The 27228-nt window shown below is 46.1% G+C and overlaps 1 long non-coding RNA gene across 1 annotated transcript in view; it reads right to left on the bottom strand.

The window, feature by feature from the left end:
• Positions 1 to 2369: 2369 nt before the first annotated feature.
• The window catches only part of LOC308481777, a 72018-nt gene continuing 47159 nt past the window's right edge, over positions 2370 to 27228 (bottom strand). The window contains exon 2 of the long non-coding RNA XR_013988887.1: positions 2370 to 2549. This is a non-coding gene — a long non-coding RNA (uncharacterized lncRNA). The remainder of the gene's footprint in view (positions 2550 to 27228) is intronic.

Here is a 27228-nt window from a genome sequence, read left to right as displayed (position 1 = left end):
TCCACTGAACATGTACCACTTGAGAAACAGACTAGTATCAACACCTGCCCCTCGACAATCAGTTGTTCGCTATTTTCTTCCTCCTGTGCTAGTTACTTCTCACCTCCTTAATCAAATTGGCATAAATAGGTCAGGAATCCTATGCGTGGGTTTTATTCGGTAACACCTCTTTATCTGTTAATATGTCCCCAATCCTACCCAATCTTTTTTTACTTTTCCAAGCATCCTGCTCTCATCTCATAATCACTCTTGTTTGATGGTTGCCACTGTGACCCTGATTATAATACTTCTCTGGTGAAAGCCATAAGAAGACATTTGGTTTCGTTTCAAGCAAAATCACAGATTAAGTGAATTTAGGGGATCTGCTTTGAGTTGTCCAGATGGCAGATTTCAGTGGTCTATCCTGAGCACTATAGGACACAATGAGGAAAGCATAGCAATTGCTGCAGGGAGAGGCAGACACTTCCTGTTGTTAGTTTTCTCCAAGGGCATCTCTGCACTCCGTGTTAGAAGAGCCAGTCATGCTGGCTTCATAATATGCATTTGCCTAGTCTGATCTTTTTCAAATGTGCAAGATAACTACATGCCCCAAACCTCCACAGACTTCCTTCTCATTGCAGTGGCAGGGAGAAAGTCTTCTTCCCCTTCGTACCCCAGCCCGTCTTCCTTCTCTCACTGGTCGTGGTGGCATCAGGACACCACCAATGGGGGAAAAGAATTTCTCATCATCACCCTCCCCCAACACCATGCTGTCGCCACTGAGAGCAGGAAGCCTGAAAGTTCAGATCCTGCTGCAGCTTCTTGTCTTCCTCTTCCCAGTGTGGGCAATGAGGTGGGCCTTTCCACGACCTCGCCTAATAAGCAGAACCTGGCCAGAACATGCCTCTCTCCTCCTTCTCTCATGCTACATCATCATCAGGGCAGGATGTTTGTTGTTTTGCTGCCCCTCTATGCTGCTGCCTGGGGCATATGCTCCCTCTTGCCCTGTCAGGCCATAGTATTCCCTCCCCACCCTGAAAGTCCCTCTTGGGGTATTTATTGATAATATCCATGCCAATAACACCCCCCCCCCTTTGGCATAATCAGCTGCACAGTCCAGAGCAATTGCCCTGTATTTGGGTGAAATCTTCAGCCCTTTGGATCTCTTGCTGTCCTTCATTTAAATGCCATTAAATCTGACATCATCTTAGTTATAAAACTCCATTTTGGGGAAACTGACTCATCTAGGAGAGAAAAGAGGGTTTTCTCCATTTAAAAAAATGCTATTATCTTCCCTGATTGCTCTGAGGGTGCCAAGTGGCATTTGGTTTAATTTGATTGTAATATGAAGCAGCCAACTGGGTCTCACTTCTTCTTCTTCTAACTCCCTCTCTGCGCATATTATCTCCCTACCACGAAACAGGTATGTGATTTCTTCTCTCTCATCCATAGTAAGACACGGTGGTTTTATGTAACCACAAATATCAACGCAAATGTGGAAAGAGGGCTCTTAGTATGTGAGAAGCCACCAGCCCAGCAGTCTAGCCTGTTGCCTCCTTCTCCCATTCCCACCTCAACACTCCACCCGACATATAACAAGATAATGGAGTGTTCTGCAGCAAGTCTCTTTTGTGAGCTAATCCATTTCACGGTGCATTCCCCTCTGCAAATGACTAATTTTAGTGGCCACAATCTGGTACTCACACAAAATAAAATGGGGGGGGGAGAGAGAGAGAGAGAGAGAGAGAGAGAAAGGGTTCCAGGGATTGATTAGTTGATCTTGCTGCTGGCAGGCTTGACTTATACTGTTGCTCTGCGTGTATTCACAGCATCAGGCAGAGCTTCAGCTGTTCCAGCTTTGTTTCTCCCTCTCCTCTCCGTTCCCTTTACCCTGAAGCATCAGCACTGATTGCAACGGCTGATTGACTTGGCCAGCAGTGTGAAATATAAAATAACAAAATCTACAGTCTGGCTAGTTGTGTGGATAACAGGCAGCAGCACCAGCCATCTCTCCTGCCTGTGGCTGCGTCAGCTGAGCCATTCGCACACTCCATTTTGTGTGTGTGCGTGTTTGTATGTGAGTGCTTGTGCTGTAAATTTGCAGGGAAGTCAGGATTGGGACCCAGCAGGCCTGGTAATTTGCCAGCGTTCCTGTTGGGCTAGCAGAATAGGGGTAAAATAAAAAAGCACATTGACCCAATTTCTTGAACTAAATATACAGTACTAGCAGTGACAATGAAAGCTGCTCAAGTGTTTGCTCTGTGAATGATTTCCCCTCTGTTTCAAATTGGGCAGTAGAGGACAATGTATTGCAAATGAGCAACTGAAGAACATTGTGTGAGCCTTCCATTAGGTGTAATGGGGTTTGTTCACCAGACTCCCACAGAGTATCACATTTCCAGATTTTATTATTAGTATCTTCAGGGGGGGGGGGATCTTTTTCTGTCCTCTTGTCATTTTATTACTGAGCTTTCCCATCCATGGTCAATTCTTGAAGAACATATGAGGTCTCTGCAGACTGGAGGCAGGCAAATGTTTTCCCCATCTTGACATCAATATTGGGAAAGGTCCTAGAACAGATAATTAAATGGTTGGTTACAAGCTTGGTGAATCAGGGGAATGCTGTGGATATAGTGTATCATGATTTCAATAGGACTTTGGCAAAGTCCCCCATAATAGTATTTCAGAGGAGCAGGTAAGATGTGGACTGGATGAAGTAACTGTTAGGTGGATTTGTGGCTGGTTGATGGACCAAACCCAAGAGTACTCACTAATGGTTCCTCAACAACCTAGAAAAAAGTGACAAGTGCTGCAGGGTTCTGTTGTGGACCCATTGTTGTTCAATGTCTTTATAAATGACTTGGATGAAGGAAGTGAGGAGATGTTCATCAGATTTGTAGATGGCACCAAACTGGGAGGGGTAGTTAGTGCTGTAGAAGACAGAATTGGGATTCAAGATGACCTTAACATGTTGGAGAACTGGCCCAAACTAACAAAATTAATTTCAATAGGGACAAATGTAAGGTTCTTCACTTACTGTACACAGGAAGAAACAGCAACACAAGGATAAGATGGAGAATGCCTGGCTTGCCAGTAGTACATGTTAAGAGAATCTAAGGGTCTCAGTAGACCACAAACTTAGTATCAGTTAAGTGTGATGCAGCAACCAAAAAAACAACCACCACACAAAACACTGTATGAACCTGGCTCTGGCTGTCAGGCTCCTCCTCTGCCTCAGTGTTGCCTTTATAGAACTAAACAGGGAGGAAGATGAGAACTAATCCAGAATTAGTTGGCTCCACTCTTGCTGCATCTGCTATTGACCTCCCTACCTTCTGCCCTAACAGTTGCTGTGAGCATCCTCCTCCTTTGCTCCTTTGTGAAGTCAACTTCCAAGGCCATCTGCCTCACCACTGTGGGAGAGAATGCTGGAAGAGACAGAACTTTGACATGATTCAAAACTTTGATATGATTTCTTGTTTTATTGGATGTCTGAATTGAATCGCTGAGAAGTGAGGGCATGCAGTTAGACCAGCCTTTCCTTACCTGTGGTCCTCCACATGCTGTTGAACTCCAGCTCCAATCATGGCTGACTTTTGTCTATGGTGGCTGGGACTGTTGGGAGCATTTAGAGGGCACCAGATTGGGGAATGCCGGTTTAGGCAAGGTAAAGCTTGCAATGGATATTTTCTGGAGAAAGCTTATCAGTTTTTATTTAATATAAACATATATGATACACATTGTTGTTATGTTATTATTATTTTTAATAGAATGTCTCATTAATTCAGCTTGTCTTATGAATCTACAAGAGTAGACCTGTATGAAAGACACCAGATGGCTGAAATAAATTGTTAAGGGAAATCAATAACTCGGCTCGTGACACATCAATACTTGGGAGGAGATGCATTCTGAATTACAGACTGAAGGGACTATTAAAAAATGTCACCTGATCCCAATTTGAAATAACATTTCAATGCTGCTGTTATTTAGCAAGAAATGTGCTAATTGCCAAGAGGTTTTTTTTCTCTCTCTCTTTAAGTATTTGATATTTTCCCCTAAGAAAATTCACGTCATCCTTAACCTGTGACACTCTCAGTATTTGCTGGACTACATTTCCCATCCCCCCGGCCATTAAGCTGGGTGGGGCTCATGAGAGTGGAGTCCAACAATACCTAGAGGGTCACAGGTTTCCCACCCTTTGCGTGGCTTGAGTAGAATGAAGAAGTACTGTGGTAACTGTGTCCTCCTCACGCTGATCAGGACATAACAGTGAGGTGGGTGCTTGGGAAGGTATGAGATGGAAGAGTTGGTGGGGAAGCCATCTCCCTTTCAAACTGCAAACAGAAATAAGTGGGGCACGAAGTTAGGGTTGCCATATTTCAAACAGTGAAATTCAAGTCAGAAAAGTTGTTGATCCAAAATCTACACTTCCAACATGGGTTGCCATACGTTCAGATTTTCTTGGACATTACAGTGATTTCCGCCCGGACATTGCTTCCGACTGCAGTATTCTGGAAATGTCCAGGAAATTTGGGACGTATGGCAACCCTAAAGTGCTCAGTGGTGGAACTTGGGGTCTCACATTTCAGCAGCTCCTGGTGTGATGCCAGATTTTGGCACACCCAACCCCCACTTCTTGCTTTCGATTCTACATCATAGTTGTGGCACCCCTGAGGCTCCACGCCAGTGCAACCAAACCAGTTGTGCTTTCTCCCCTAAATCCGCCTCTGAAATACTATAGTAGCTTGAACACTTAGGCCCAGGATTCAAGCCACTACACCCTTTGGCTATGAAGCGAAAGTCCACACCTGCCACACTTGTCTCACTGCCACCACACACAGGTGCATTCTTTTAGAATTTGTGGCATATAATATCATGTATCATTTGGCCCTAAGTCTAAATGCTGGCATTGCATGCATAACCTTTCCCTAGCTTATCATAAACAAATAAGATAGCACTTATTTCCTTTTCTTTTATAACCATGCAAACACTCCCCTTGATGCTTTTAAATTAAAAATGTGCTACAGATTTTTTTTCCAGCCATTCGTTCAGTGTGTGAGAGTAAAAGAAACTCTTCCTGAAATATATTTTCCCCATACTGTATTTGGGGAGGGAGAATTGCCCTCATTATACATCCAAAGTGGCCAAGGGATTCCCCACCACCACCACCTTGGTTTCAAAACTTTAAACAAAAGCGCCAGACAACTCATGTGCAAGGCTCTCATCACAGCTTCCCAGCTGGAAGGAGCACTTTGGGAATGATAATAATGTAAGAACATAATGCCCATTTGTCCAGCATCCTGTTCTCACAGTGGTCAACTAGATGCCTGTGGAAAGTTTACAAGCAAAACCTGAGCACAACAGCGCTCTCCCCAGCTGTGATTCCCAGAAAGGGCTTCTGAGAGTGGAGAAAGAACATTGCCACCATGCCTAGTAGCCATACTTAGCCTTATCCTCCACGAATCTAATTAATCCTCTTTTCAAGCCTTCCAGGTTGGTGACTACCACTTCCTCTTCCGGGAGGAAACTCCACAGTTTGACTATGCACTGTGTGAGGAAGTACTTTCTTTTGCCTACTCTAAATCTTCCAATATTCAGCTCCATTGGATGCCCCCAAGTCCTAATATGAAAGAGGGAGAGATATGTCTCTCAGTCTACTTTCTCTGTGTACCATACATAATTGTATACACTTCTTTCATGTCCCCTCTTTCTCGCGTTTTCTCTAAACAAAAAAGCCCCAATACCCAGTCATATTGCATCATGTTGCTCTTCACAAAGTTTGGTCAGCAGGAAGCAGTGCAATATTTACCCCACCCCTTCCAGCCATACTTCCTCATGAGACTCAATAGGGTAAGCAGCAAGAACCCTCAGCACTTGTGAAAAAATTCTCTCCCCCCACCTAGAGAAACAGCAGAAAATTGTCACGGCTTTGTTGTGGTTTCTGGCAGGGGTTTTTTTGGGGGGGGGATGCGGGGCGGGGCAGTGCTTTTTACCCAATTGTATTTTAAATGGGCTTTCTGAAATCCACTTATATTTTAATTAATACCTGCAAATGAAAAAGGGACAGGTGCCAAGGATTCCACACACACCCCATGCTCTGAGGGCAAATTCTCAGGATCATTGCAGCATGTGCATCTAACACCATTAGTTGAATTCCACCTCTGGCCTGCTACTGCCAACTACTGTTCACACAGGTAAAGGTAAAGGTACCCCTGCCCGTACGGGCCAGTCTTGCCAGACTCTAGGGTTGTGCGCTCATCTCACTCTAGAGGCCGGGAGCCAGCGCTGTCCGCAGACACTTCCGGGTCACGTGGCCAGCGTGACAAGCTGCATCTGGCGAGCCAGCGCAGCACACGGAACGCCGTTTACCTTCCCGCTGGTAAGCGGTCCCTATTTATCTACTTGCACCCGGGGGTGCTTTCAAACTGCTAGGTTGGCAGGCGCTGGGACCGAACGACGGGAGTGCACCCCGCCGCGGGGATTCGAACCGCCGACCATGCGATCGGCAAGTTCACACAGATAGCCTGATTCAAAACATTTTACTTTCACGAGTCATTAAGCTCAATGAGACTTATTTGTGGGCAAATGTGAACAAATATTGAGGACTTGGCATGGTTCCACAAGGTACTCCAAAAAACCTGGAACCAGTGAAAGGGGTGGTGGATGATAAATGCTGATGCCTGCTAAAGAGACTTGGGAGTACATTTCCTCATGGCTGCTGTTGGCTGAAATGGTTGTGAGAATCAGCCCTGATTGAGGTGACAAGTCTAGTAGTATCTTTTCCTGAAGAGATTTGTTTCATGCTGAGATTGTGGATGGTTTTGGATAATTTGTCTTTCAGTTCCACTTTGGCAAAGCGAAAACGATGGCGTAACTCTGGCCAGTTTAGGGTTGGTGGAAGCCAACAGCAGGTTCCTTGGGGGCTTCTTGTCTGGCTGCCAGAATCCAAGCTTGCAAGATGTTTCTAGGATGCTGGATTTTGTGCTTTCTGGTTCTGGTGTCCGATACATTTGATGAAGCTGATTGTTCAAGGACCACCTGCTGGTTCTGTTACAGCCACCACCTGTTCACGGGCTTCTCCCTTTCCTCCCATCTGTATAACTCTGACTGAGGAACTATAACCAAGACTTCCAACACATTCGAAGCCAAACTTGATAGCACAGCAGAGTCAAATGATGCCAAGAATATGACTGGCTTCATTTTCTTGTAAACACCCCCCCCACACACACACACATACACCGCTCCATAGTTTCAGACGTGGACTTGATATATATTCTGGAAAGCATACCCTATTGAGAAAGATATTTCTGGCAAGAAATTCTCACATAAAACTTATTTTATATCTAGCCAGAAGAATACTGGGAAAATGCAAGTCATGGCTCATGTTTTTAAATGAGTTTGCTCCAGTCATGTTCCCACCCCTTTCACAATTTGTATTTGCCTCCCTGAATATTCATGCCAACCAATTTGGGTGCTATATAACGTTTATGAAAAGTGGGCTTCAGAAGCACAGTCTGAATATTTTGTGCCAGCCAGGTTGAGTTAATGCATCGAGTTAGGAAATGTAAAGGGTGTCATGTGGCATGCCTGATCTCAAGCAACAGGGGAAATGCAATGGGGAACATCAAATTTACATTGGGAATCATTTGTTGTCCAACCACAGAGCTGTACAGAACTACAGAAAACATTGGAGTAACAAAAGGGCGTGAATAATTTCTGACCAGCTTTATTTACTAGCTGTTCTTTTTGTAGAGGGGGAAACCGAGTAAATGTTACAATTCATGCTCAAAATTCTGTATCGTCTCATGAAGGAATGAATCACACTGAAGACATGGACCAAAGTTCTTACATGCAGTAGCAGCTTATAGATATCAAAAAGGAGGCCCTCATTTACAGTTACAAATGCTTTCAATTCCTTTACAGTGCTGAATGCTTCCAATTTTATACTTCCTTACTGACATTTTGAAAACGCATGCTTGGGCGATGCCAGGAAAAAGGCGAATGCAAACAAATGCATCTTTGTGATGTTGGAGGGGTCACATATGAGCGCAAGGCATGTGAACTGCAAGAATGACATATCTCATACATCCAATGCCTTTCTAACATAATAAAGACACACATTTATAGCCATTTCCCTGCATGCATTTCCCAAAGTTAGGAGACCTAATGCTGTAAGCATCTCACCCCTGTAGAGCTCTTAATGGGAGATGTCCTTTATATATGCATGCTATTGACATTAAGAAAGCAGTTTGTAAAAGCTCTCACACACAATGGCTACTGCTGGAACAGTCTTTAATTTTTTTCCTTTTTTACTGTTTGAATAACAATACACTTTCGTTCATTAGTATTAAAAGAAAATGTGGGCTGCGTTGCAAAGGTAGCAACTCTTAACTGTGCACAAAACTAGCAACCGATGATATCATTCACAGTGCAGGGAAGAGTTATTTAATGTATCAGTCTCAATGGGCAGTGGTTTCCTCGAAGTCTAGTTTGTCAGGAAGGGGGTGGCCAAAACTGCTTCACATCTTACTTTATATTCAGTCTTGAGAGGGTCATCTACCATAATCAGACACTAGTTTATAGCTGATGGCAGTCAACAGAGACTGAGCTGAACCTTTGCTCTCTTTTAATAATCAACTTGCATACCAATTTGAAATATCTCACTGGAACCAGTCCAGGTTAAGAACTGTTAAGTCTCACTGCAATCCTGATAATACTTTCTGGGAAATCAGCCATTCTGAACTCAATGGGATTTGCTTCTAAGTAAACATATTTAGTGTTGGGCTGTAGAAGAGCTTGTACAAACCTTACACAAGGGCTGAATTGTGTCCTTAGCTTTTGTGTACGGAAATGATGAATGACAGAATTGTTGAGCTGAACTTGGAAAGTTGCTGACGGCCATCCCACCCAGCTCCTTCCACTGAGGCAGACAGAGGCTGAATACCACTGTAAAGGAAAAGCATTCACCCGGCAAGTGAGTGCACTTGATAGAGTAATAGCTGGGAGAGACTTGAATGCTCTGTGTGTATGGAAGGTCAAACTAGATGATCTCAACATTCCTTTGAGACCTCAGAATCAATGAATTGTTGGTATGACGATAAGGTGAAAGCTGGTTAGCAACCTTTCCGACTCTGTTCAACAGATAACACATAAGCATCTGCTGGAAAGGGCACAAGAGGAGCAGGCAGAAAAGATTAAACTTTGGGTCAAAGTGGAAGATTCCCATAAGGTTTCATCTCTACAGGAAGTAGACGGTCAAGTGGCAGAACCTTGGGAAAATAACTGTCAAGAATCCTGGCTTTAATATGCCCAGGGAATTTGTGGCACATACTTTTTATTTCCTCAAAGTTGAGAAAAGTCATCTTTCCTGAATCAGGCAATTGTGTTAGGAAAACGAGTCCAGCGTGACAAGAAAATGACAGTGGTGCACTAGAAATCATTCCTCATTAAGGTTTCTTTTTGATATCAACCTAAGGACTACCAGGTTGAGGGATATATTCTATCCTGAGCAGGCAACATAACCTAGTTTAATTCTTCACCACCTACCCAGGGAATCCTGGTTATGTCTACTCAGAGTCAAACCTTGCTAATTCCACTGAACTGTGATAGAGGACAGTAACATTGCCTATGAAGCTTTGTGGTTTTGTACAGATCTGAATCTGTGATGCCTCCATCCAGTTTCAGCAAAACCCAAAAGTGGGCCTTGCTGCTCAACGCTACTTGCTGCATGAGCATGGGCTGCTCTATAATGACTCTGTGGGGTCGACGTGCTGCCAAAACATGCACAACGCTGGAGACAGCTGTGAACCGGATTTAGGTTTCTCCTGGAATTCCATTATGAATAATCTATTATGTATTATTTTAATAATTTAGTATGTGTTGTTCATGCCTTAAATGTGTATCCTGTACTTCTTACAATCAGAAATACAATGCAGACTGAAATAATAATAATAATAATAATAATAATAATAATAATAATAACAACCACCACAACCCACCCTTCGCCACAAGATCCCAGAGTAGCTCTCAGCAATGTAAAATACAATGTTAAAAATTTCAAAGCAAATTAAAATCACAACTGGAGTGAAAATATACATCTCAAGGCCAGGGTATAAAAATAGACATGAACAGTGTCACTTTCTGGTTGGTGTGGTGGAACTTGTAATTCCAGTCTCCTCGTTAGTAAGAAATGATGTTCTGTTGAGCTGCTAGAGCACCTTTCCTTTCTCTTGCTCAGGGTATATCTGGTAGACCTTTGTGGGCACACGGGCAGCAGCGGAGGAAGCCGTTCCAGCACCTAGGGGTGGGGCGCACTGTGGGGCCTATAGAGTCTGTCTGCCACTCAGCTGCCCTACAGTTGGGGGGGAGACAGTGGGTGGACCGTTTGCACAGCACAGAGCCTGCGTGCACCAAAGCCACTGCGTCTCTCCCAGGAGAGACGCATAGCCCTGGCATGCTGCAGGCCCCGCGGTGAGTGCCACCTAGCATTTTGTCATGTCCCCTCAGTGCTGACACCCGGGATGGACCGCACCCACCGCACCCCCCTTCCTCCACACCTGCACAGGGGAAGGAGGAGGTAGCAGTGGTAAAAATGGTAGCAGATACTACGACTGCACTGCTCTATCCCTTGCAACATCTCGACAGTTAATCTAATATTCCTTTTCTGAGTTCAAACTGACAGGGTGGAAACTGTGATACTTTTGTAGCGGCTCATACAAAAACCAAACACAAACAAGAGATCAGGGCACATGGAGAGGATCTGGAGCAGAACACCTTCAATAGGGTGGTATAACAAGTGACTATGATACAAAAAGAATACAGTCAAATGCCGATTGATTCATTTTCATGCACCACAGGCTCAGAAAACACACATTGCTGATGTTGAATGCCAATAACTGGCAGCAAAAGAATAGTAAGAATGATGACATGAGGCTCAACAAGAAACTGGTAAGGTGGTCAGTGTCCATGAATTGAGAGGCAGCTTGTTAACCATAGTGCTGCATGCAGCAGCAGTTAAGAGGGTAGGCAATGACAGTTGTATTTTGAGGTCTGCATTTACAGCAGGCAACCTACTGAGTGACAAAAGGTCCACTGTATTATTTCTTTATTTTTATTTCTTTATTAATTTTTTTAACTAATTTTCACATTTAAACATTTTCATCATATGCACCATAACAAACAAATGCAATTAAAAAAATAGAAAATAAAACATTTTCACACCTTATTAAATCCATATTTTGGGATTACTCAGATCCCTTGACTTCCCTCCATTCCCTCCCCTAGTTCTTTTATCTTATCTTGTATTGTAAAGGTAAAGGGACCCCTGACAGTTAAGTCCAGTCATGACAGACACTGGGGTTGCGGCACTCATCTCGCTTTACAGGCCAAGGGAGCTGGTGTTTGTCTGCAGACAGCTTCCGGGTCATGTGGCCAGCATGACTAAGCCATTTCTGGCAAACCAGAGCAGCGCACGGAAACGCCGTTTACCTTCCCGCCGGAGCGGTACCTATTTATCTACTTGCACTTTATAGCACTTTTGAACTGCTAGGTTGGCAGGAGCAGGGACCTGCTATTGTATTGTATTAACTTCTTCACAATGCTTTTGTATACATGCAATAAACATTTTCCATTATATATATATCAAGAAGACAACAAATATATATATATATATATATATATATATATATATATATATATATTTGTTGTCTTCTTGATTTCTTAGTCTTCCAGTTAATTTAGCCATTTCAGCATATTACATTAATTTAAGTTACCAATCTTCTTTAGTTGGGACTTATTCTTCTTTCCAGTGTTGGGATATCAATGTCCGTGTGGCTGTTGTTGTGTACGTAAACATATTTTTGTATTCTTTCGGTATATCCATTCCAGTTATACCTATTACCTATTACTATATTATTTCGTTAGGCACATACACCACCTGTTAGAGACAAAATGGCACATGCCCAAATTGTCACCAGAAGGTAAAGCAGAAGAAATGTTTGAAACTGCAGCCAAGTATGGTGAAAAACACATTGTAGCCTGCAAGCTAAAAGTAATATGTGGTCAGTAGACACACTCTGGATATGAGTCTGAGAAGCTATGGGTTTAATGTGTCCCCAAAGCACTCACAAAACAACTGTCCACCCATATTTTCAAATGGTTATACTAAATTCTCCAAACAAGCAGTAGCACTCAAAGAGCATTCTATCATATTGGGGTTGTGTGGTAGGTGTGGTTTTGTTTGTTTCTTTGGCTATTGAAATGGGAAACTATTATCAAATTTCTAGTGCACAGCAACTCAATGAGGAGTTTATATCTTCCTCACTCTTTTTGTCCCACCCTCACTTTTTGTAATTGCCGCATCACTAATGTTAGTCAGTATCTCCTAATTGAATTTATATAAATTGCTTCTAACAATGTTTCTGATTTTCTTTGTGTATTATTGTATTATCTGTGCATTCTTAAGCATAGCTTATGCAGAATATATTTCATGAGGAAATGTATAAAATACTTGTATACTGTAATTTCATTTTTTAAAAAAAGTTTACAATAATTATGTATACAATAAAACCCTCATATAACTAAAAACATAGATCACTGGCTAACTGCACTGAATTAAGCTACAAAGGTACAATGTGCTAGGCATGATTATCAATGCAAAACATCTGAAGGCAGCCCTGTTTAGGGAAGCTTTTGATGTTTAACAGACCACTGTATTTTAATATTTTGTTGGAAGCCACCCAGAGTGGCTGAGGAAACCCAGCCAGATGGGTGGGGTATAAATAATAAATTATGATGATGGTGGTGATGATGAATCTGGTTTCCTCCCAATGGCTAGTACTGTGGACAAACGCCAGCTCCCTTGGCCTGAAGCGAGATGAGCATTGCAACCCCATAGTCGCCTTTGACTGAACTTAACGGTCCAGGGGTCCTTTACCTTTATGAAAGGAGGGCACTGTATTTCCACTTTTGCCTACTAAATGAACTATTAAAAATGAAACAACATGAAGTAAGAAACAAAAATGGGGACAACTGTCTTCTTCAGATCGTTGTTAACTTTTATCTCTTCTGGTGCCTTCAGAATTTCTCTTTACCTAATTTTTAGCTTCCTCTGCATTGGACTGCTCGTGTTTACACTCATTTAGGCAAGTCGTTTACCTCCTGTTCTACATACCAGTTGACAGATGTATCTTTTTCATTTCAGATGCTGTTTAAGCCTTGGGCACTGCTTACTGGAGAGATTTATTCAGCTCTGGGATCCAACTACTGGAAAAGTACTTTGTATTCAATATTTGCCACTTGTTCCGTACATCAAGTTTCCACACACCCTTAAGCTTGCAGAGGCACAGCAGAGCTACTGAGAGCTTTGTTTGTATTTTAGCTGATTTTGAATTTTGCATGCAGATCTGCAGAATGGATTCGGCCGTATTTCATTAGGCTTTCAAGTGCTTCTGCCATAGCAACACGAATCACCTATAGAGAGTTTGCATACATCCAATCTCACTCTTAAACACTGGTATTATGCACTTTATTCTCCCCCGCTTTATTTCCTCCCTGGCTTTGCAGACTGTTAGCAGCAAAGAAGTGGTGAAATGTTTGCTGTATCTTCCATTCTCTGGCACCGCCGCCACCTGCCCCAGCTCTGTTAAATTATTGATTCATGAGACCCATTCATTCAGACACCAGTAAAAGCATTGTAAGATGAACCCCTCTTTCTAGCCTTTTGGCTGAGCTAAATAAGCTGGTGAACAAACTGGCCCACCCTTTATACAGCTTCCACTGAATTCTGAAGAGCAACCTCTTTAACCTGGCTTTTAACACTTGTGGGGTACATTTTTAGGACCCATCTTATTCTTGTGATTGAAAATTGTTTTAAACTGTTTTATTGTTGTAATCTGCCCTGGGACATTAGGGTAAAGGATGCGTAACATTGATACTAATAATACTAATATTGGACTAATAATATTGAATGCACAGTTAGCATATAAACTCAGGGGAAAACCAGAATTGTCCTGTAATTTGTGTATGTCTTTCTTCCAATATCAGTGCTGGGTGGCTGTGAGTTTGCATGGAAGAATGGTGATGGAGACAGGTGCTTTCTCCCTCTGGTCATTTCCCTGCCCAAAATCATCTGAAAGCTGCTTTTGTGTTCTGTTTTTCGCCTCAGGCCAACTACAGCATCTTGGAGGACACTTTTTGAGGGGGGAAACAAATACAGGAGGAAAGTCTGTACAGCCTCTTCCCCATTCTTCTGCTCACCTTTGCATTCTGCCAATACTGCTTTTGAATGTTGGAAGAAGAAATATGTGGTACTTAAATTGCATGTCTAATTTATTACGTCCACAGTTGGTTAATGAGAGGTAACCGGCTATCACATCTTATTTCTCTGTGTAAGCTACACTGACCATCAATAAAGATGGGTTGCTGGGAGGTAATGCAGAAGCAGATGTGCTCCATGTAGACCCGGTGATGAAACGGAGTGGTGTAGCAGTCAGAATGTTAGGCTAAGACCCGGCAGGCTGGAGTTCGTCCCCATTCAGCCATGACCTCACTGGGTGAACTTTGGCCAGTCACTCTCTCTCATCCTAACCCACCTCATGGGGTTGTTATGAGGATAAAATGAGTAGAGGGAGAACCATGTGACCACTTTGAGCTACTTGGAGGTAAAGGTGGGAATACTGAGGGTGATGCTCCTGGAATATATTTTTGTTCCCATTGGTAACTATGTTGTACATTGGACATGTGACGTAGAAGATATGTGATGGGACCTTCCGATATTAAAAGCATCAGTGGGGAAAGAAATCCAGTTGGCTCTGGAGAGTGATGCTAGGAAAGAGTGTGTGTAAGTCTTTATGCCCCTCCCATTACTATTGTTCTCTCAAAAGTTGCCATTTGACCCCATGAGTAAAAAATAAATAAATCAGAAATGATATGGTACCTATCTCCCCTGCCCTCCAGCAAGATTAATAACAGCTTCAAGGTGGGTGGCAATTTCAGTCGGAGAAATGACATTGGGGAAGGATTAAACACTGCCTTCCCTAGCCTTTTTCTTACATTAGGAGATTGAGTGACTGATCTTCCACATCACATCTGTCTTGGCTTTTACATAAAAGCAACTCAAGTCCATTTAGGGCCCAGCCACACTTCTGTTTGACCCAACTGCTTTGCCCCACCCAAGAAAACCTGCAGTTTAGCGCTGAATCGGAGAAAATGGCAATTGGGTTTTCTGTGAATTGCTGTTTGTTCTGATTTATCACCGAAGAGTGGGTTTTTCAGGGGAAAGCAGCAGGACCAGGGGAAGCCATTCGGACCCACACATAGAAATCACAGGAAAAAGCAGAAAACTGCTCAGATGCAAGCTTTCTTGGCATGGGACAAGCAGAAGTGTGGGTGATCCCTTATTTCAATGGGTCGGACTCCTGATCATGACTAAGGTTGGATATCACCCTTTGTGCCCAAGTATTCAAAATTATCTGTTTTCTGCAGAATTCTGTTGTCAGTCTGCATTGCAGGCTGCTACTGCTCAGCCCATTCCAGATCACCCCTTTTCTTCTAAAACATACCATTAATTCTCAGACCAATCCAAGATCCCCAAGAAGGCAGTGGCTGCTGTGGCGTTCTTTATTTCATTTATGAACCACTTCTTAGAAACGTCTCCAAGCTTAGCTCCTCTAAAGACTTGACAGGTAAAGATGGGAGAACTGAAGCTTCCTAAAAGCTTTGTCCATCAAGGGTAGATGGAGAGCAAAGGGCAAAGGTGGTGTTCCTCTGAATAGCTGGATCTTGAATTGTTTGGCAAGCCAATTAATAGTTCTTTGGTCCCCCCCCCCCCTTGGTTGATTTGCTAAAGTAAAAATATACTGCATACTTTCAAAAGTGCTGTGGCTTCTTATTCAAGTTTTAGAGGCACGTAGCTACATGAAGAACATTCATGCAGATTAAGTGCTCTTTGGAGTATTAGAAACCATTTAATCTGTATAAATATGCTTTAGGGTTGTTCAGTTTCTCGGTTTTTACAACACCTTGAGAAGGAGCTGCAACGGATAGGGAGTTGCGCAAAGCATTTATTTAAAGAAAGATATACAATCAGTGGCAAACTTAGTTTCCCAGTAGCTAACGTCAGAGCAGTAGCTTATTTCCCTATGTTTTTTGTATTTCATTTGTTCTCTATTAAGGTCGACAACAAACCAGATTTCATATTATATACGCCATTAGATTCAAAATTCAGTTTTATAACTGTTGATTCTGATGATAAGCTTGAGCTATGCTTTAAGTACTGAGCAGTTTTACTCTGAAAATCAATGTGCCAGTAAGGATTTACACTTTTAAACAGCCAATTGTAATCAGTACTTATTTCCTAATCTACCCAAATACCTTTGCTTAATACATCACAAAGGCCTACCTTTTAGACTTCCACTGAATCTAATTTCATTTTTAATGGAGCTGAAAGAAATAATGTGTGACACTGTACCAAGAGCATAATATTGGAATGTCAACTATTTTGCTTTTGGGGCTTACATCGCCATTTAGTCTAATAACTCCTTACACTATAGTTTAATTATTTCCAAAAATAGAGAGCGCAAGCTTGTATTGAAGAGCATTCCCAGAGGATAGCTTACATACCCTGAGAGGAATCCATGCTCTAAATTTAACAAACATAGCTGTGTGTCAGAGTATAACGATCTTTGTCCAAGGATTTAATCTAAAACATTTCAGTTGCCATTTGCAACAAATAACGAGAACAAAATTATGTGTGCCACTTCTGATATAACACTTCACTATGGTTTCTGGACCTATTTCTATGGGAGCACAGTCATACAGATGTTTCATCTGAATGAACAATCACATTCTTATAAAAAAAATATTCTGGAGCCCAGTTTCAGTTCAAGAGATGGATCACAATAAAATTGCAAGGATGCAATTCAACCCATTCAGATGAAATATTGCCGTGTATGCAGCAAAGGGGATCATCTGTGATCCGACTCATGAATGAACACTTTTTTATCTTATTTTTAAGAATGCAACATTAATCCTATGCATCTGCTCAGACTACTCTGTTTTATTTACTAGGAATATGTTACCATGTCATCTGTTGTCATTAACATTATCATCATCACAATCATATATTGTTTCTAGGAGCTTCAGGAAGAATTGAACCATCTATATACACTATTGATCAGTTTGGAAGTAAGTCCCATTCAATCAATGGGGTTTACTTCCAGGTATAGGGTGAAGATGTTCATTAATTTTGTGTGTTCATTAATTTCAATTAAGATGTGTTATAAAAGTGCTGCATATATTTTCAGTCTTATAGTTTTCATACATATTTCATACATATTTGGGCAGGCATCATGGCATGAAAATCCAGCATAGTAAAGATTTGGGGCTATCCATCCTATCACCAGACACACTAAGTTCTGTTCATGACCTGCCATATTCTGTCAGTATTCCACCCCCCACATCTCATCCTCTCTCTACCCCTGGGTAGTCACTGCTTCTGTATTGCTTAAATCTCACATTGACAATGTGTCGATGGGAGGATAGGCATGAAAGGAAAAGCTGCAGCAGGAGAACTGTTATTAAGAAGCTGATGGGAACAGAGATAATCAAGAGGAGGACTATTGGAGAGGGAGAAACAGTGAGAGTTCTTGGGAATGGGACAAGATGAAGGTTGGTTAGCAGCACACATCTCAGAATTTTGAGAAAGCTCTGGAAATGTAGAGGAGGAGAAGGAGAATGAGAAGAAGGTGGTGCTGGTGGTGGAGGAGGAGGAGGAAGAGAAGAAGAAGAAGAAGAAGAAGAAGAAGAAGAAGAAGAAGAAGAAGAAGAAGAGATGGAGCAAGTCTGTAATTTACAGCTATCTAAAGGTTCCAGTGTATAATTTTTAGGCTCAGAAGTAGCAATTAAGTTCCAAAAGGCCAATGGTTTCAGAAGATCATTGATTTCCTGAACATGTGAACATTAGTCCTTTAGGCCTCTTGAAACTGAACTCATTGGTGGAGTGAGAAGATGGATGTCTGGCCCACCAATTACTCTTTGCGTTCATCTGAGAAGGTGCAAAGTCAGTTGCTCTACACAATGTAAGCAAATCTGTCAACCATAATTTTATCATAACATATAGTGTTAATTATTACCAAAATGGGAAAAAAATTCCCCAATATATATGGGACTTAAATGCAGTTGTCTGTTTCCCAATATATAATAACTATACCAGTAATTATCACATAGTGCCCTCTGCTATTAATATTATATTTCAGTGGCTACTTAAAGAGAGCTCTGCACACACCACAGAACATGCTGCCATAGAAAGGGAGGGCAACGTTTGCTACTGTCATTTGAAATGACAATTAGACCTATTCTGTGAGACAAAGGCTTTATTCATGACTGACCTATACCCTGTATATGCTCAGTTTTCACCTATAATTTTTAAATTTGATGCTGCGTAGAATACATTGCTGGTGCCTCAAATTCATCAAAATGGTTTTAATTGTTGTGTAATAGGGAATTTACCAATACGTTGTCAAGATGCCAAGATGAAGGGAACAGGGAACAAACATAACATAAATCCACAAAAAGCATTTGGGGATGAAACCAGATCCAGACAGGGCATGCGCGGAAGAAAGTCATGGTAATTGTTAGGGGAATCACCATCACTGAGCACTTCTAGTAAATGCATATGAAAAAAACTGGACACTTCCTTGCAAAAGCTGATGGGAATAAGAAACAGCTGGGGGGGGGAGCTGGTGTGAGAAAAAACATTTTCTGTAAGTATTGCTGCTACATAGATGTCGTCAGCTCTCGAGGTGGCATTTCTGCAACTATTCCTGGTGCTTTAGCAAGGGCTTGGACAAGGTCATGCAGATGTGCCTTTTGGAGCAGCAGGTAATTTAATTGTCCACAGTTATTCTGGCAGGAAAGGCTCCTCTGCCATGGGGATGGTGTTGTGATGGCCTGGGATTCCGATTCTGAGAGTGAACCGGAGGAATCCCAGCCGGCACAGGAGTCCCCGCCTCCAGGGCCGGCTGAACTGGGGCAAGGCCTAGATTCTGAGGAGCCTGCACCTGTGCCAGATCCTCAGGAGCAGGCACCAGGTGAAACCATTCTGGCCCCAGAGGTGCTTGAGGACTCAGTGTCTACAGGTGAGCCTTCCCCGGGGCCCAGTAACCCTTCGGCCTCTCCTGAACTGCAGAGGCTTAGGGCAGAGAGGCGAAGGGAACTGGTTTCTCCCAGGAGGAGTGCTCGCCTTAAGGCCAGGAGAGGTGGGGCTCCTGGGGGCCGGGACCGCCCCTGGCCTTAGAGAAGATAAAGGGCAGTCAGCCCGGTCCCAGGTTGCGGGAGCAACGTCGTCATTGAAGAGCTGTTTTGGCCAGCATCCAGTCCTGTTCCTCCAGTGTTCCTGTTCCCCGCCCGGCTACCTGCTTCTGATCTTCGAGTGTTCCTGTCCCCGCCCGGCTCCCTGTTTCGGACCTCACCTCGCACTTTGTGGACTACCACCAGGCTAGTGACTTAGGACTGAACTTTGACTACGGTAACAGTAACCTTCCCCCCGGGACCAGCACAGTTTGCTCCCGCCACACCCGCACTCCCCCTTCGTTGGGGTGCGTTCGGGAACAGCCAGAGGCCATGGTTGACCAGGCAGCTGCGCTGGTGGCATTGGCCCAGGAGAACCAGGCCTTGACCCACACCGTTCAGCAGTTAAGCGGTGTGGTTGCGGCGCTTCAGCAACGGTTGGAAACCTTTACAGATCATGGGGCCGACGCCCCAGCTCCAGGCAAGTACCCAGTGGCTTTGCCAGAGAAATTTGATGGGACCCTGGCCAGTTTTCCCATGTTCTTCGCCCAGGCCAAGTTATATATTCAGGGGCGAGCCCGGAACTTCCCTGACGACCGCACCAAGGTGCACTTTCTGATCAGTTTGTTAAAGGACCAGGCAGCCAAGTGGGCTTTGCCACTGCTCCGGCAAGACTCTCCTTTGTTAACGGACTATGTGGGATTTTGTAACCACTTAGAGACTGTGTTTGGCAACCCTCTGAAGGAGAGCCAAGCCAATCGGGCGATTCGTCAGTTGAGACAGGACAAGTCCACAGCCGCCGCCTACGCCACAGAATTTCGGCTGTTGGCACAAGACTTGTCTTGGAATGACTCTGCACTACGGGACCAGTATCTGGAGGGACTGTCGGACGAGATACTGGACCAGTTGGCCATGATGGAGCGTCCCACCACGCTGGACGCCCTCATTCAGCGGAGCCTGCAGATAGACGATCGGTTGGAGGACCGTCGCCAGGCCCGGGACCGCCAGCACCCCCGGCTCCTAGCGCCCATCCTTCCCAACAGGTCCACGCCCACAGCCGAGTTGCCAGTCGAGCCAACGCAGCTCGGGGCTGTGCGACCTCGCCTCTCCCCCTCGGAGAAGACGCGGCGTCGGGAGGGAAACCTGTGTCTTTACTGCGGTGGGAGTGGACATTACGCCCGTTCCTGTCCCAGGAAAATGCCAGTCGCAGGAAAACCACCAACCTCTGTAGCCGAAGGCCCTAGCAACGTGGGGTCCCAAACCATGCAAGAGGGGCCCTCACCAGTGGAGTTGCGACATCTCATGGTTCCAGTGCGTCTCTACCCTCCAGGTGGGCCCTGGATTCTTACCCACGCTCTGGTAGATTCGGGGGCAACCCGCTCCTATATGGACGCTGCCTTTGCCGCTCATCATCAGGTGCCACTTCAGAACAAGCCAGAACCGGTACAGGTGGAGGCAATCGACGGACGGCTCCTGCGTTCGGGTGCCGTCACTCGGGAGACCCAGCCCTTGGTCCTGTGTCTCCAGCAGCACCGGGAGGTGCGAACTTTGGACATTGCCTCCATGCCCCGGTTCCCCCTGGTGCTTGGAATGGACTGGTTGGAGGCTCACAATGTTCAGATTGACTGGGTTAATCGGACTGTGCACTTCCCAGACCCATGCCCCCATGCTCGGTCCGAGATGCTAGCGGCCGCACCCACTGAGGAGGCAGCACCCACGCTCCCAGCCGTGTACCGGGACTACCAAGACGTGTTCGAGGAACGGGGGGCAGACCAGCTGCCGCCGCATCGGTCTTTTGACTGCGGCATAGACCTCCAGCCCGGAGCGCCCCTGCCGGTGAGTCGCTTATACTCTCTAACAGAGCCAGAGCGCGAAGCTTTGCAGGACTTCCTGCGCAAGAACCTGGAGCGTGGGTTCATTAGGCCTTCTACCTCACCCACCGCTGCGCCAGTACTCTTCGTTAAGAAGAAATGTGGGGAGCTTCGCCTTTGCCATGATTACCGGGCCCTGAACAAAATTACCATCCCGGACCGGTACCCCTTGCCCCTTATTTCGGAGTTGCTGGAGCGGGTGCAAGGGGCGCAGATGTTCACCAAGCTTGACCTCCGGGGGGCCTACAATTTAATTAGGATCCGAGCCGGGGATGAGTGGAAGACAGCATTCGGGACCCGGTACGGGCAGTTCGAATACCTGGTTATGCCCTTCGGATTGTGCAACGCGCCCGCTGTATTCCAACGGTACATCAACCACGTGTTCCAGGACTTGCTGGACAAGTACGTGGTGGTGTACCTGGATGACATTTTGATTTTCTCCCGTGACCCGGCTCGCCACGAGGGTCATGTCCGGACCGTGCTGCAGCGCTTGCGGGAGCACCGCCTGTATGCGAAGCTCAGCAAGTGCGAGTTCCATCAGCAGACAGTGGATTTTCTGGGTCACCGACTCTCTCCAGATGGGGTGCAGATGGATCCTGGGAAGGTGGCAGCGGTTCGGGAATGGGCGGCACCTCGGAACCGCAAGGACCTACAGCGTTTCCTGGGGTTCGCCAACTATTACCGGACCTTCATTGCGGGTTACGCTCGTCGCACTACCCCATTGACCCGGCTACTGCGCCCCAAGACGCCGTTTTCCTGGGACAGCGAGGCAGAGGAGGCGTTTCAGGGGTTGAAGGCCTGTTTCCAGAGAGCGCCGATCTTGCAACATCCGGATCCTTCTCGACCCTTTGTGGTAGAGACTGACGCCTCCAGTACGGCTCTCGGTGCCGTCTTGTCTCAGCAGTACGGACCTGATGCGCCACTCTTACCCTGCGCCTTTTATTCCCGCCAGCTCCTGCCGGCGGAGCGTAACTATACTGTATGGGAGCGGGAACTACTGGCCATCAAGGTGGCTTTTGAGGTCTGGCGCCACCATCTTGAGGGGGCACGACACCCGGTGGAGGTGAGAACCGACCACCGGAACCTGGAGTACCTCCAGACCACCCGCAAGCTGAACCAAAGGCAGATCCGGTGGGCGTTGTTCTTTTCCCGGTTCCAGTTCCGGATCCGCTACATCCCTAGCTCCCAAAACCAGAAGGCGGATGCCCTGTCCCGGAAACCTGAAGACAACACAGACACGGTACAGCAGGCAGTACCCACCACGATCCTACCACCGGCTGCATTCCTGGCCACCCAGGAGGCTGAGCCACTGCAGGCTCGGGTGCGGGAACAGCAGCGGGTCGACGCTTGGGCCCAGGAACGACTCCAGGAACTGGCCGAAGGGTCATGCCCTCAGTACCCGGGGCTGGTCCTGCATCAGGGCCTTCTGCTGCACCACGGGCGCCTGTACATCCCGCCAGGGCCGCTGCGGGCTGAGGTTCTCCGGATGACCCATGATGCTCCAGCAGCAGGGCACTTTGGGCGGTATCGGACCACCCATCTGGTAAGCCGTGAGTTTTGGTGGCCCCGTCTGAAGGCTGACGTGGCTCGCTACGTCGCTGGTTGTGATGTCTGCCGGCGGGCCAAGGGGCCTACCGGGCGACCCCCCGGCCTTCTTCAGCCGTTGCCAGTTCCACCACGTCCTTGGCACACGGTTTCTCTGGACTTTGTAATGGAGCTACCCCCGTCTCGTGGCTGCACCTGCCTTCTAGTTTTCTCTGACCATTTCACGAAGATGGTGCACTGTGCCCCCTGCCCATCCGTACCCTCAGCTAAGGAAACCGCTCAGCTGTACCTTCAGCATGTCTTCCGCCTGCATGGCCTACCTGAGCGTGTGGTGTCCGACCGTGGCGTTCAGTTCACGTCCCGGTTTTGGCGTGCTTTGCACCAGGCCCTCGGAACAGAGGTCTGTCTCTCATCTGCCTACCACCCACAGACTGATGGCCAGACGGAACGGGTGAACGCGGTGCTGGAACAGTACCTCCGGTGCTACTGCAGCTACCAGCAGGATGACTGGGTCGACCACCTAGCATTGGCGGAGTTCGCTTACAACAACGCGGTGAATGCATCCACCCAGCAGACCCCGTTCCAGGCCAGTTATGGTTTTCATCCACGGTTGTTTCCGGATGTGCTGCCGGCATCTGCGGTCCCTGCGGTGACAGAGTGGCTTCAGGAGCTCCAGTCCCAGCAACAGCTGTTGATGGAGCAGCTGCGCCAGGCCAAGGAGGCGTACAAGGTCCAGGCCGACCGCCACCGCCAGGTGGGGCCGGAACTCCACGTCGGTGACCTGGTATGGCTCTCCACTCGCCACCTCCACCCTTCTCGACCTTCGCGGAAGCTGGACGCCCGTTTCACCGGCCCGTTCCCTATCGTGAACCAGGTCTCGCCTGTGGCATTCCGTCTCCAGTTGCCCGCAACCCTGAAGGTTCACCCGGTATTCCACAGGTCCCTTCTGAGTCCGGTGGCCCCACCCGACGAGTTCCACCCGGACCGTCCCCGACCGCAGCCAGTTTTGGTTCAGGGAGAGCCTGAGTACGAGGTGGAACGCATTCTGGACTCCCGATACCGCAGGGGAAAGCTGCAGTATCTCATTGACTGGAAGGGGTATGGGCCGGAGGACCGTTCCTGGGAACCAGCGGCCAACGTCCACGCGCCTGCCTGCCTCCGAGAGTTCCATGCGGCGTACCCCAGCAAGCCGGGTCCAGACCCTCGATTAAGGGGGGGGCCTGGGAGGGGGGATGGTGTGATGGCCTGGGATTCCGATTCTGAGAGTGAACCGGAGGAATCCCAGCCGGCACAGGAGTCCCCGCCTCCAGGGCCGGCTGAACTGGGGCAAGGCCTAGATTCTGAGGAGCCTGCACCTGTGCCAGATCCTCAGGAGCAGGCACCAGGTGAAACCATTCTGGCCCCAGAGGTGCTTGAGGACTCAGTGTCTACAGGTGAGCCTTCCCCGGGGCCCAGTAACCCTTCGGCCTCTCCTGAACTGCAGAGGCTTAGGGCAGAGAGGCGAAGGGAACTGGTTTCTCCCAGGAGGAGTGCTCGCCTTAAGGCCAGGAGAGGTGGGGCTCCTGGGGGCCGGGACCGCCCCTGGCCTTAGAGAAGATAAAGGGCAGTCAGCCCGGTCCCAGGTTGCGGGAGCAACGTCGTCATTGAAGAGCTGTTTTGGCCAGCATCCAGTCCTGTTCCTCCAGTGTTCCTGTTCCCCGCCCGGCTACCTGCTTCTGATCTTCGAGTGTTCCTGTCCCCGCCCGGCTCCCTGTTTCGGACCTCACCTCGCACTTTGTGGACTACCTCCAGGCTAGTGACTTAGGACTGAACTTTGACTACGGTAACAGTAACCTTCCCCCCGGGACCAGCACAGGTGTACTGCTCACCCTAAGAACAAAAAGGGAAATGCAATTAAAGAGTCCTGTATCCACCTCTACCTTTGTCCTTTTCCTAGACTTCTGCTGGGAGCGGGTGGAGAGAATCACATGAGAAACCCCTTTCCTACAACAGTTTCATTGTTCTAGATCAGGCATCCCCAACCTGCGGCCCTCCAGATGTTTTGGCCTACAACTCCCATGATCCCTAGCTAACAGGACCAGTGGTCAGGGATGATGGGAACTGTAGTTCAAAACATCTGGAGGGCTGAAGGTTGGGGATGCCTGTTCTAGATGTTCTGTTCTCTCCCAGCTCCTAAGTCTCCTGAAGACCCCACCTGTCTGTCATCTTCCCAGGTTTTCACAGGTAGCCCAACTCCTTACACAGCTGTAATTGGTGGGCTGAGAAGAGGCAGCTCTGGTCAATCACCGATGTATCTGAACTATCAGAATGTGCCTCCCCATGAATGCTATCAGAAAACAACACAAGTGGGGTGATCATGCTGGACAAGATGAGATAGGTGCTTACAGGTAGCAAAAGGTTGGAGGAGGTAGATAGCAAACATTTCCAGGTCAGGTGTGTATGGTGTGAGACTGATTGAGCCACAACACATTCTTCCTGCTTTGGAGTAGGACTCTTGTTATGTCCAAGGCAAATGAGTCTTAGTCTGTGCCAGTGATAAAAACAGCATTTCCCCCATAGGGAGGTAACTACAAGGCCTCCAGTCAGTCTGAGGCTGTTTCCATTGTCCCCTGAAGTATGTGTGCATCAGACATTTATTCAGCTCAGAGGACATTTACTCTGCAATTAGACTGAGGATCATCCTGCCCGGCTCTGCAAAAGAAAAGTAAAGATTTCTCCTCCTTCGCATCTGGTCCTGTCTTTCTGAACCTTAGCTGTCAGGAACGCAACTACAAGGGTCCTTAAGAGGAAATACACGTCTGCCCATTTTAATCTTATTCCTCTCGCCCTTAATTTCCTTTGTTCACAGTGGATAAATAAAAAGATTAATTATTGCACATTCCTGAAGCACCGCTTGGCTCTAAATTAGATCAGGTTGGGAGTTTTGCCTCATTACAGCACTTCTCCCAAGCTGCCAGCAAGACTTTCGCCTCTGTCACTTATCCGCTGGATGTGCCGCAAGTCCTTACAATTAAACTGTAAATCCCACATGATCATCCTTCAAGCAGAAGGAGCAGTCTGTCCATCTGGGTTTTCTTTTTAAGGGTTGGGGGGAATGGATATAATTTTGTCAAAATAAATAAGCTTTGCTTCAAAACAAAGATTGGCAGCCCAATCCTTGGCACGTTTACTCAGAATGAAGTCCATCTGTGTTCAGTGGCACCTACGCTCTTGTAAGTGTGCTCAGCAGGACTGCTTTCTTAAACTGAGAGCAAGCTTTGTCTGAAATCCGCAGCACAAAACATGGCAGGAGGGATTGTTCTGATCAGAAATTAAGGCTGGCTTTAAAGTTTGCTGGATTGGTCTTTCTTGAGTTTCAGGAACTCCTTCTAGCGAGAATATTTTTGGGGCTTTTTGGAGAAGCATGTTCTTCTTTTTCTTCTTCTGTGGTAAGGAAAGTGGTCCAGTGAAAAATGACTCAACCCCTAGCAGCTATGTAGAGCAGAGGTGGGGAAGCTAGAGCCCTCTAAATGTTGCTGCACTGTGACTTCTATAACCCCTGGCCATTGGCTATGCTGGCTAGGGCTGATGGGATTTGGACTCCAACAACATCTTGAAGGCCACAGGCCATCTCTGCTGTGTAGAATCACAGTCTGCACAAACAGTTACATAAGAGGAAGTCAACTTCACTCAAAGTCTTTGGTGTCACATGGAAACAGAACATCAGTCACACACACACACACACACACACACATCTCACACATTATTTTCTATCTCCTTCCGCTTTATTTGTAAGTTCTAGCAGATTTGCAAAGCTAATCAAATGTTAATTGGCTTGTCTGGTACAAAGCTGTTATGTCAATCAGCTCTTGCAGTGCTTATCTTTATCTTACTGCTAATAACTTTTAACTAGGAAATCTCAACAAATAAATATATACTTTGTGGTACTTTTGATGACATAATCAGAACAACACCAATAGAAGCTTGCAGAAGAAGATGAAAAAGCATCAGAAAGTAGATCTTGGCAGTGCCTTTTTCAGGAGGTACTTAAGGGTATGCAGTACTGGCACATCCTTTTTTGTTGTTAAAAAGTGTGGCGCTCACTGTAACAACTTCATGTTGAGAAGTGGCACCTATTTTTCTGGGAAAACAGCACTGGATCTTGGAATGGTTTGGCCTGCAGCCTTGGATATGGAGTTAAAGTCAATCCAATTACTGCTTGGTTAAGATTTTGCCTGAATTATAGGGCTGCTTCATATGTTTAAAAATCAGCTAGTGTGTAGAAATTACTGTGCAAATTGTGTTGGATGAACTTTTTGTTGCTGTTGCTACGTGTGTGTGATGCTGGGAAACTGCAGACTGCTGTGGCTACCCAGTGTGAATTCACATGGCAACCAGAGTCTACCCTGGACATCAGAGCAGTATTCCAGGATATTGTGTATTAATGGCTCTTCTATGTGGATGTTTGTAACATGTGAAGAGGCCCTTATCAGTTGCAGTTAAGATACTCCCTTTTCACCCCACCGCATATGTCAGAGACAGCCAACATGGTGTCCTCCAGATGTTG

This window comes from Podarcis pityusensis, assembly GCF_964106645.2.
Source record: "Podarcis pityusensis genome assembly, chromosome: 7".
Lineage (NCBI taxonomy): Eukaryota > Metazoa > Chordata > Lepidosauria > Squamata > Lacertidae > Podarcis > Podarcis pityusensis.
This window is presented reverse-complemented; position numbering and strand designations above follow the sequence as displayed.